Here is a 9,151-nt window from a genome sequence, read left to right on the forward strand (position 1 = left end):
TCAAATGTCATGTTTAACAAACAAGTAGTGAAGAAGGGATTCTCTATATACAATCACTGGCACATAGATTTTAGAACATAATTAAAATCAAGCTGAGGGTTTTTTATGTTATAGATACATATCAATCTATATAATAAAACATTATGTCTATAGAGTATATATCCCATCATAGATTTTTTTTCAAGGAGGGAATCTCTATATACAATCTCTGGGACTTAGTTTTTAGAACTTAATCAAAATTAGGCTAAGGGTTTGTATGTCATAGAAACATATTAATTTATGAAATTAAACATTATGTCTATAGAGTCATAGGTTTTTATGTCTATATAGTTGTGTTTATATTTCCATTACCATGTCCATAGCTTTGGGTATGCAGTTATTGAGTCCTCGCTCTTACTCTTTGGATTTAATAGCCACATATTAAAGATACCATGCACCTTCCCATCATAGATTTTTATGTCTATGTACTTATGTTTATATCTCCAAGACCATGTCTATAACCTTGGGTATCCAAATATTGAGTCCTCGCTCTTGTACTATTTGGCTCTAATATCCACATATCAAGGATACCAGGCACCTTTTGCTCCTTTGATCTTGACTTATCTCACTCAACATGATTCCCTCTAGTTTCACCCACTTCCCAGTGAATGTCACCATTTTATCTTGTCTGTTGGCTATGTAGAATTCCATTTTTTTGTATCCATTCATCTGTAGTGGGGCATCTGGGTTGTTTCCATTGCTTGGCTATTGTGCAGAGATGTGTCCTTATCATATTCTGGGTTGTGATGCCAGAGTTAAAGATTTTTTTTTTTGCCAGTCCTGGGCTTGAGCTCAGGGCCTGAGCACTGTCCTTGGACTTTCTCAAGGCTAGAGCTCTACCACTTGAGCCTCAGCACCACTTCCGGCTTTTTCTATATATGTGGTACCAAGGAATCGAACCCGGGTCTTTGTGCATGCTAGGCAAGCACTTTAACCACTAGGCCAAACTCCTGGCCCCAGAGTTAAAGATTTTTATCATCCCTTTTCCAGTTACATATATACTGGATTCTATTTGATATTATCCATGCCTCTATTACTTTCTATTATTTCCTTCCTCCCATTCTCTGTTCACTGGGTGTGTGCAGAGCTTGAACTCAGGGCTTTGATACTGCCCCTTAGCTTTTCATTTTCTTTTCTTTTCTTTTTCTCAAGGCTAGCGTTCTATCACTTGATCCACAGCTCCACTTTTGGCTTTTTGGTGGTTAGTTGTATATAAGAGTTTCAGGGACTTTCTTGTCTAGGCTGGCTTTGAACCAGAATTCTCAGATCTCCGCCTCGTGAATAGCTAGAATTATTGGCATGAACACTGATGCCAGGATTCTTGTTCCATTCTCTCATGCAAACTACATGCTTATATGGAACATATTCAAGAGCACTCACCTTGAAAGGTTATATCTTGATTGCTCTTTATATGCAGTTTATACATCTCTCTGTGTGTCTCTGTCTCTGTCCCTCTCTCTTTGCATGTGTGGTGTGTGTGTGTGTGTGTGTGTGTGTGTGTGTGTGTGTGTGTGTGTGTTGGTATAGGATTTGAACTCAGGGTCTGAGTGCTATCATTTAGGTCTTTTGTTCAAGGCTGGTATTTTATCTCTTGAGCCACAGCTCCACTTCTGGTTTTAGTGGCTACTTGAAGGTAAGATTTTCTTCCTGGGCTGACTTGGAGCTATGATCCTCCTCAGAGCTCAACCTCCTGAGTAGCTATGATTACAGATGGGAATGGTGTCCAGCCCATTCTATAAATCTGTACATGAAATTTATCAAGTATTTCTATCATGCTCTGTTTTTCTAATGTATACTACCTTCAATGATGCCATTTCTCATGCAGTTTGCCATTTCCAAATCATGAGTCATGGAACTTCATGCCGCTATTTTCACTTTTCTCTTTTATTTCTCTGGAGTTAAAAAAAAAATTGCATCTATTGGTCTTTCTGAGGCTGGTGTTGCTCTTAGAAGACCTGGGACTAAATTCCCTCATCCTTGCTCCCAGAGAAAAGCAACTCCAGACAAGATGTGGGATGTAAATTAGCCTCACGGAATGTGAATTACTCTCAGACTTCATTCCAGCTCTCCTTGGCAAAGTTGCCTTCTTTGAGCTGCTTTTACAATGCAGAAAAGGCCATCTGAGACACAGGCGGTGTGTCTCAGCCTGTTCTCCTCACGCCCTCTCACTTCCTGAGTTATATTGCTTCTGTCTCCCCTGTTGATGGGGCAACAGGACCTGTGGTACCAGAGAACAAGGACAATGGAACATCAGACTCTGCAGAGCCCCCAACTGTTATGAAGCACCCTGGGATATATGGCCTTTTGTTCCAGGTCCTGGCAGCAAGTACGTGGTCTTTGCTATTGATGACTCTGGAAGATAGCCAGTTTTGGCCAAGTGTCCTTCACTAGAAGTCTCAAACCCATGTTTACAAGCTGAGGTTAGCAAACAGAAAAACTACCTTAGATCATATTTAGGGAAGCATTAGGGGAGGTGGAGGGGAAGAGGCTCATCTGCTAATTAAAACTCTGAGCTGTGATAAGAAGAACAATTACTCTAAAGCAATATCTCTCCTTACATTCCTGCAAACAAATTAGCTTCTACACCCACACAGTAGGAAAGACAAACACCAATTATTCTGGAATATTTCCTTGGACACATTTTTTTCTTCCCATCTGCATCTGATCAGTTAACATTACTTTGATAGCGGGTTGGAGGTTAGCCCATTGCTTACTTGGAAAAATGATTTTTTACTTAACTTTTATTCTGAAACCCAAATCTACAACACAGCAGTAAGGAAGCTGAGACCAAGCAAGCCCAGAAGAGATTTCCTCCAAGGCAAAACTTCTGTATAGTTGAATTCTAGTAACTGTGTTTATCACATAGGAGAGGAAGGTGCTTTTGAATTGTTAGATTTCAGTAGAAAATAAAATCCAAGAAATTATGGATAAAATAGCTACAGAAGGGCAGATGGTGCTGTGGCATGTGTTAATGTATAGAGGATTTAAAAAAATCCAGCTTTATCTTCAACTTTAGATTATAATGGGGTGCTTGGCTGAGACAAGACCACAGCATACTTTTTTTCTTGCTTGTTTCCAAATTTTTGTGCTTATGTAATCATGTGCGAAGCTGCTATAAACAGTCCTGTACAGGTTTTTTGTGTGGATGTACATTTCTTTCCTTTTGTCTTCACAGATTTTGGAAACCTTGATGAAGACAAGCAGTGGGTGGTGAGGAGATGTAGCTGTTATAAACTTGCAGACAGCTCTTTTGACACTCTGGAGGTAAAAGTCCAATTTATACTTTTCATGGAAGGCAGTTCCTTTGAGCTTTTTGGCTAGGCCAAGAGAAAGCCTCAATGCTGTGTTTCATGCCTGTAATCCTATTTAGGAAGCTGAGATCTGAGGATCATGCTTAAAGCCAGCCCAGGCAGAAAAGACCCTGAGTCTCTTATCTCCAATAAACTACCAAAACAGTTGGAAGTAGAACTCTGGCTCAAGTGATAGAGTGCTAGGCTTCAACATAACAGCTCAGGGACAGCACCCACGCCCGGACTTCCCTCCCACCCCCCAAAAAAATCTCAATGGACAGTAGCATGGTTCTGATGTTCTCCTTGGGGAAACTTCCTGGTAGGGAGGCAGCCAAGGTCATATGAGTTGCTGTGTGGGGTCATGGCACAGGATGGGGTGTGGAACTTGGGGTATGAAGCCAGCCTGGGCTGGGGCTGGGGCTGGGGCTGGGCTGGTGGTAGGAGACTGGCAGTCTGTGGTGGAAGAGGGGGACATGAAGGGGGAGGAGTGTGCTAGCTCCAAAATCCTGATGAGAAGCCTTAATGAAGAGCTGCCTGGGGAGGATGGAGGGACTGTGGCTGGGGTGGAGGGGAGGCCTGAGCTGGGGCTGGTCATGATCTAGCCTGGAAAAAGATAAAGAGGGCAGGCAGGAACAGAAAGAAGAATCAGCCAGAGTCCACTCAAAACATCCATTCCTGGGAAAGAAAGAGGAAGCAGAGGTGGAGGCACCAGAGCGAGGGACAGGCACTGGGCAGACACACTTATGAGCATGCCTGCACGCACATGAGCGCACACACATGCATACACACATTCACACACTTGAACTTGTGTGTGCTTTGTCCCTCCCTCTCTCTCTCTCTCCCCTGCACAGCATGGAGGCAAAATCCAGTAAGACTGAAAGAAGGACAGGAAGGAAAGTGTGAGGAGACACGGCCTCAGAGGAGATGGTTACTAAACGTTGGTCACATGAATGAGCACAAAAGGATGTCCAGAAGAGAAAGTGACAGCCACTGTGTGTCCCATGTAGACTGTGAAGAAGAAAATGGTGATGAAGAGTGTGGTGGGAGGGGGAGTCTGAGGTTTTCCCATGCAGATTGGTGCATTTATGGTAGACAAGTTGCCTCTCCATCATATAAATGACAGGAAAGGCTGAGAGAGGGCAAGAGAGGACCTAGGAGACAACAGGCACACTATAGATGATGGACAGGAAGAACCGCTCTGAGCAATATCAGAAAACAAACCTAGTGGGGCTAGGAGCTTGGCCTAGTTGTAGAGTGCTTGCCTAGCATGCATGAAGACCCAGGTTCAATTCCTGGGTGCCACATACAAAGAAAAGCTGAAAGTTGTGCTGTGGCTCAAGCAGTAGAGAATAGTCCAAGGACAGTGCTCAGGCTCTGAGGTCAAGCCTCAGGACTGACAAACAGACTGGTCAAAGGGCTTTTATGGTTATACACTTAATAAAAACAGTCCATCTTCAAAAAGAAGTCCATCTTCTTCTATACAGAGGCGCGTTGGGCCAGGGCTCATAGCTTGAGAACAGAACATGGGCTAGATCTTGGCTCTGCTCATACTCTACACTCAGTTCTTCTTTGCAGGGGACATTCTGCACAACCAAATGAGAAGGCAGTGTCTGTCTGCTCAGGAAGCACCCAGGATGGATGCAGAGTGGTTTCAGGAGGCTAGACTACAGAAGGCCAGGCCTCATGGAGGATAGTAGACTTCGGGCGAGCATACTGTAAACTATAGGCTTGAATGAAGGAGATTCATGCAAGATGCTGGAGCCAGGGTCTGAAGGATCAAGAGTGGATGGGGGTCTCAATGTGGCCCCTTGCAATCTACAAATGAGAATGGTGCCTGCACAGGTGGCTAGTAAGTTTGAGTGAAAGTATGTGGAAGAAACTATTTAGTTATGTCAAATATTGAGAAATTAAAGCTATGTAAACCCACAAGTCTTTAAAGTAGATCAGAAGAGAACAGTTTGAGGTTTAAACTCAGAATTTGAAAGAATAATGATGCTACCAACACAACCATTTCTTTGAAGTACTATTTACCAGAGCTAAGATATGAAACCAAACCAGGTGCCCCTCAGTAGATGAATGGATCAAGAAAATGTGGTATATATACACAATAGAATTCTAGACTTCCATCAGAAAGAATGGCATTGCCTCATTTGTAAGGAAATGGGAAGACTTGGAAAAAATCATATTAAATGAAGTAAACCAGATTCAAAGGAACATAGGTTGCATGGTCTCCCTCACTTGTAGTAATTAGTATATGTCTAGGGTAGTTCTAGCAGAGGATCACAATAGCTCAATATCTATGTACATATGATCATATAAAATGATGCTAATAGAAACGAACACCAAGATATGGAAACCAAAGGAGCTTTTGTTTTTTCTTAATGTACTGTGCAATGTTATTTCTCTTTTGTTTTGTTTTGTTTCCCTTTGGTTTATCCTCAGTGTCACTGTTTTTGATTTTGATACCCTGTATTTTGTGTCTGTGTTCATATGATTTGGGGAAGGGAAGTGAAATAACAAAATGGAGAGTGAAAGGACAAACTGTGAGCCAATGCAACAGTGATACTCACAAGACACTGTTGGAAATGAACTTTACAACTTGTGGGAGAGGAGAGTCGGGGGGAAGAGAAAGTGAGAGAAAAACAAGGGAGGGGGTAACAATGTTAGAAAAGAAATGTATACATTACTTATGTAACTGTAACCTGGAATACAGTTGTTGGTTATTATTATTATTATTATTATTATTATTATTATTATTATTTTGTTGGTCATGGAGCTTGAACTCAGGGCCTCGGCACTGTTCCTAAGCCTTTCTGTGCTCAAGGCTGGTGCTCTACCACTTGGAGCCACAGCCTCATTTCTGATTTTTGAGTGGTTAATTGATGCTAAGAGTTTCACAGGGACTTTTTTGCCTGGGCTGGCTTTGAAGTATGATTCTCAGATCTTAGCCTCCTGAACTGCTAGGATTACAGGTGTAAGCCATGGGCACCCAACTTAATATATATATATGTAGGTATATATATGTATGTATATATATATGATATGTGTGTGAACTATATGATAAATTACCATAAGGGGATGATCATTATTATTGAACACTTAATAAGCCCTGCTATACTGGCTTTAATTTTAGTTCTATAATATTCACATGGCAAGTAAAATTATCTCGTGTGCGTGTGTGTGTGTGTGTGTGTGTGTGTGTGTGTGTGTATGTGTGTGATTATGGGAGATAAGAATGTCACGAACTTTTCACTGGCTTCAAATGGTGATTCTCAGATCTCAGCCTTCTGAATTGCTAGAATTACAGGTATAGCCACCACCTCCCAGCTTCCGACATTTTTTAAAAGTGCATAATGAAATCAGTCTAAAACTGCACTGCTTCTGTTTGCAGGAGTAGAATAGAAAAAAAAAGAACATAACTGGCCACATGTGTGCCCAGTAGAACCAGTGGGCCCACTCTGACAGAAGACTACAGAAAGGCTATGTAGGCTGCAGCGAGTGGAGTGGCTGGCTGGCTTCCCTTATTCTTTCAGTGACCCTACTCATGGAGCATGGGCAAGATTATCTTGAAGTAGGACTCTCCAGCAATGACCTTCCTCTTCCTTCCATATCTGCACCCAAGCCTGCACTTTTCATTTTTTTGCCATTCCTGGGGCTTGAACTCAGCATCTGGGCACTGTCCTTGGGCTTTTTCAAGACTAGCACTCTACCATTTGAGCCACAGCACCACTTCTAGCTTTTCCTATGTATGTGGTACCAAGGAATTGAACCAGAGCTTTGTGCATATGAGGCAAGCAGTCTATCACTAGTCCACACTCCCAGGCCCGAAGCCCACACTTTCTACACTCTACATACCAGTCACAACAGCCCTCAGCTTACGCAATCAGCACACACACAAGACATAAACACCGATTTGCAAAGGAGTCAAATTAAAACCACTTGGATTTTGTAAGAGTTTTAAGCCTGATGATATGGTTAGAAATGGTATACTGGGGAAAATGGTGGCCATGAAAGCCTTCTTGGAGGAGAAGCTACTGACATTTTCCTAAGGTGTTGAGAAAACTGGAGGATGAAGGGAGGGCTAAATCTCAAGGCTCACTGGCTAAGCTGCAGTGAGCATGAACAGTGGGGATGGAAGTAGGAAATCACACACTCAAGAGTGTAAGTATTCAGGGAGCATGGTTTGATGTTGATCTTGGAGCAGCTGGATTTTAGAAGATTTTTTTAAAAAATTAACACAACAAAAAGAATTCTTGAAAACAAAGGGGAGCCAAGTTCTGGTGTCTCATGGCTGTGATCCTAGATATTCAGGAAGCTGAAATTTGAGGACTGACATTTGAAGCTAGCCTGAGCAGACAAATGCCAGAGATGTTTTATCTGCAATTAACCAACAAAAATCCAGAAATAGAGCTGTGGCTCAAATGCTAGAGCACCGGCCTTGAGTAAAAAAGCAAAGGCATAGTGCCTGGGCTGGGAGTTCAGTCACCAGTAGCAGCATGACAATTAATCACACACACACACACACACACACACACACACACTCACACACACGCACGCAGAAAAAGATTGGAAAAAGAAATAAGGAACAAAAGAGAAGAAATTAAAGATTAGACTTTGAAATACTTTCACAACCATACCCTATTTTTGAACAATCCTGAAAATAAGAGCAAAGATATTAAAATATATAACTGTTCATAGCATACCAGTTAAATGCACAGTGTGCTTTTATTCTCTGCTCTTGCTCCTCTCTATTTAGATTTTTCATGCCTAAAACTAATTTTTTTATTTGGCCAATTTCTCTTGACATTTTCATGTTACTATATATTCTCTTCATAGTTGCACATTTTATTTATAGTGTTTATCACTTGTAGACTTTGGGCGACTCAATCTGAGACAGTTTTCTCAGCTTCAAAAATGGAGATAATTGCAGGGCACTGGTGTTTTTTGACTGATTTGATTATGCAGTTAAAAAAATAAAGTTTAAAGCTGGTGTTAGTGACTTATGCCTGTAATCCTAACAACACAGAAGGCTGAGATCTGACGATTGTTGTTCAAAGCCAGCCTGGGCAGGAAAGTCCATGACACTCTTATCTCCAGTTAATCACACACACACACACACACACACACACACACACACACACTGACACTCTTATCTCCAGTTAATCACACACACACACACACACACACACACACACACACACACGGCCCCAAGAGGAGCTGTGGCTCAAATAGTAGAACATTAGTGCTGAACAACAAAAAAAGCAAACAGGTCAGGGACAGCACTGGAGGCTCTGAGTTCAAGCCTCAGTCAGGATCGGTAGAAAAATAAAAAAAAAATGTCCTTTGTTTTTGTTTGTTGTTTTTGTTTTGGCAGAGGAGGAAAGGACTCTCACCTAAGTCTTTTCTCTCTTTGCTGGAGGGTCTATAAAAATAACGAGTGGACCAAAACAGTCATAACATTCAGTCCATAACTCAAGGGAATGGAATTCCCACTCAAGGGTGGAATTGGGAGAGATGGAGGAGAATGACAGAAGAGGGAACACTGAGCAGAATGCATTGCATTCCAAACTGATATGTTCAATTGAAACTCCTTTGTACAACTACTTCATGATAATTAAAAAATAAACACACACACAAAAAAACAGTTCTTGAAAAGCATATACACCAATAACTACAACCTCAGATTCGAGCATGCCAAAGGCCCTGAATTTTATACCCCCTACAGGCAGAAACAGCACCCATGCCCCCGACTCTCCTGCTCGAACTGGGAAGACTTGTCCTCCGGTGTTGGGGGGATGAACGTGTTGGGGGTGAGACTGGAG

The sequence above is a fragment of the Megascapheus bottae genome, chromosome 12 (assembly GCF_031878675.1).
Source record: "Megascapheus bottae isolate mThoBot1 chromosome 12, mThoBot2.hap1, whole genome shotgun sequence".
Taxonomy (NCBI): Eukaryota; Metazoa; Chordata; class Mammalia; order Rodentia; family Geomyidae; genus Megascapheus; species Megascapheus bottae.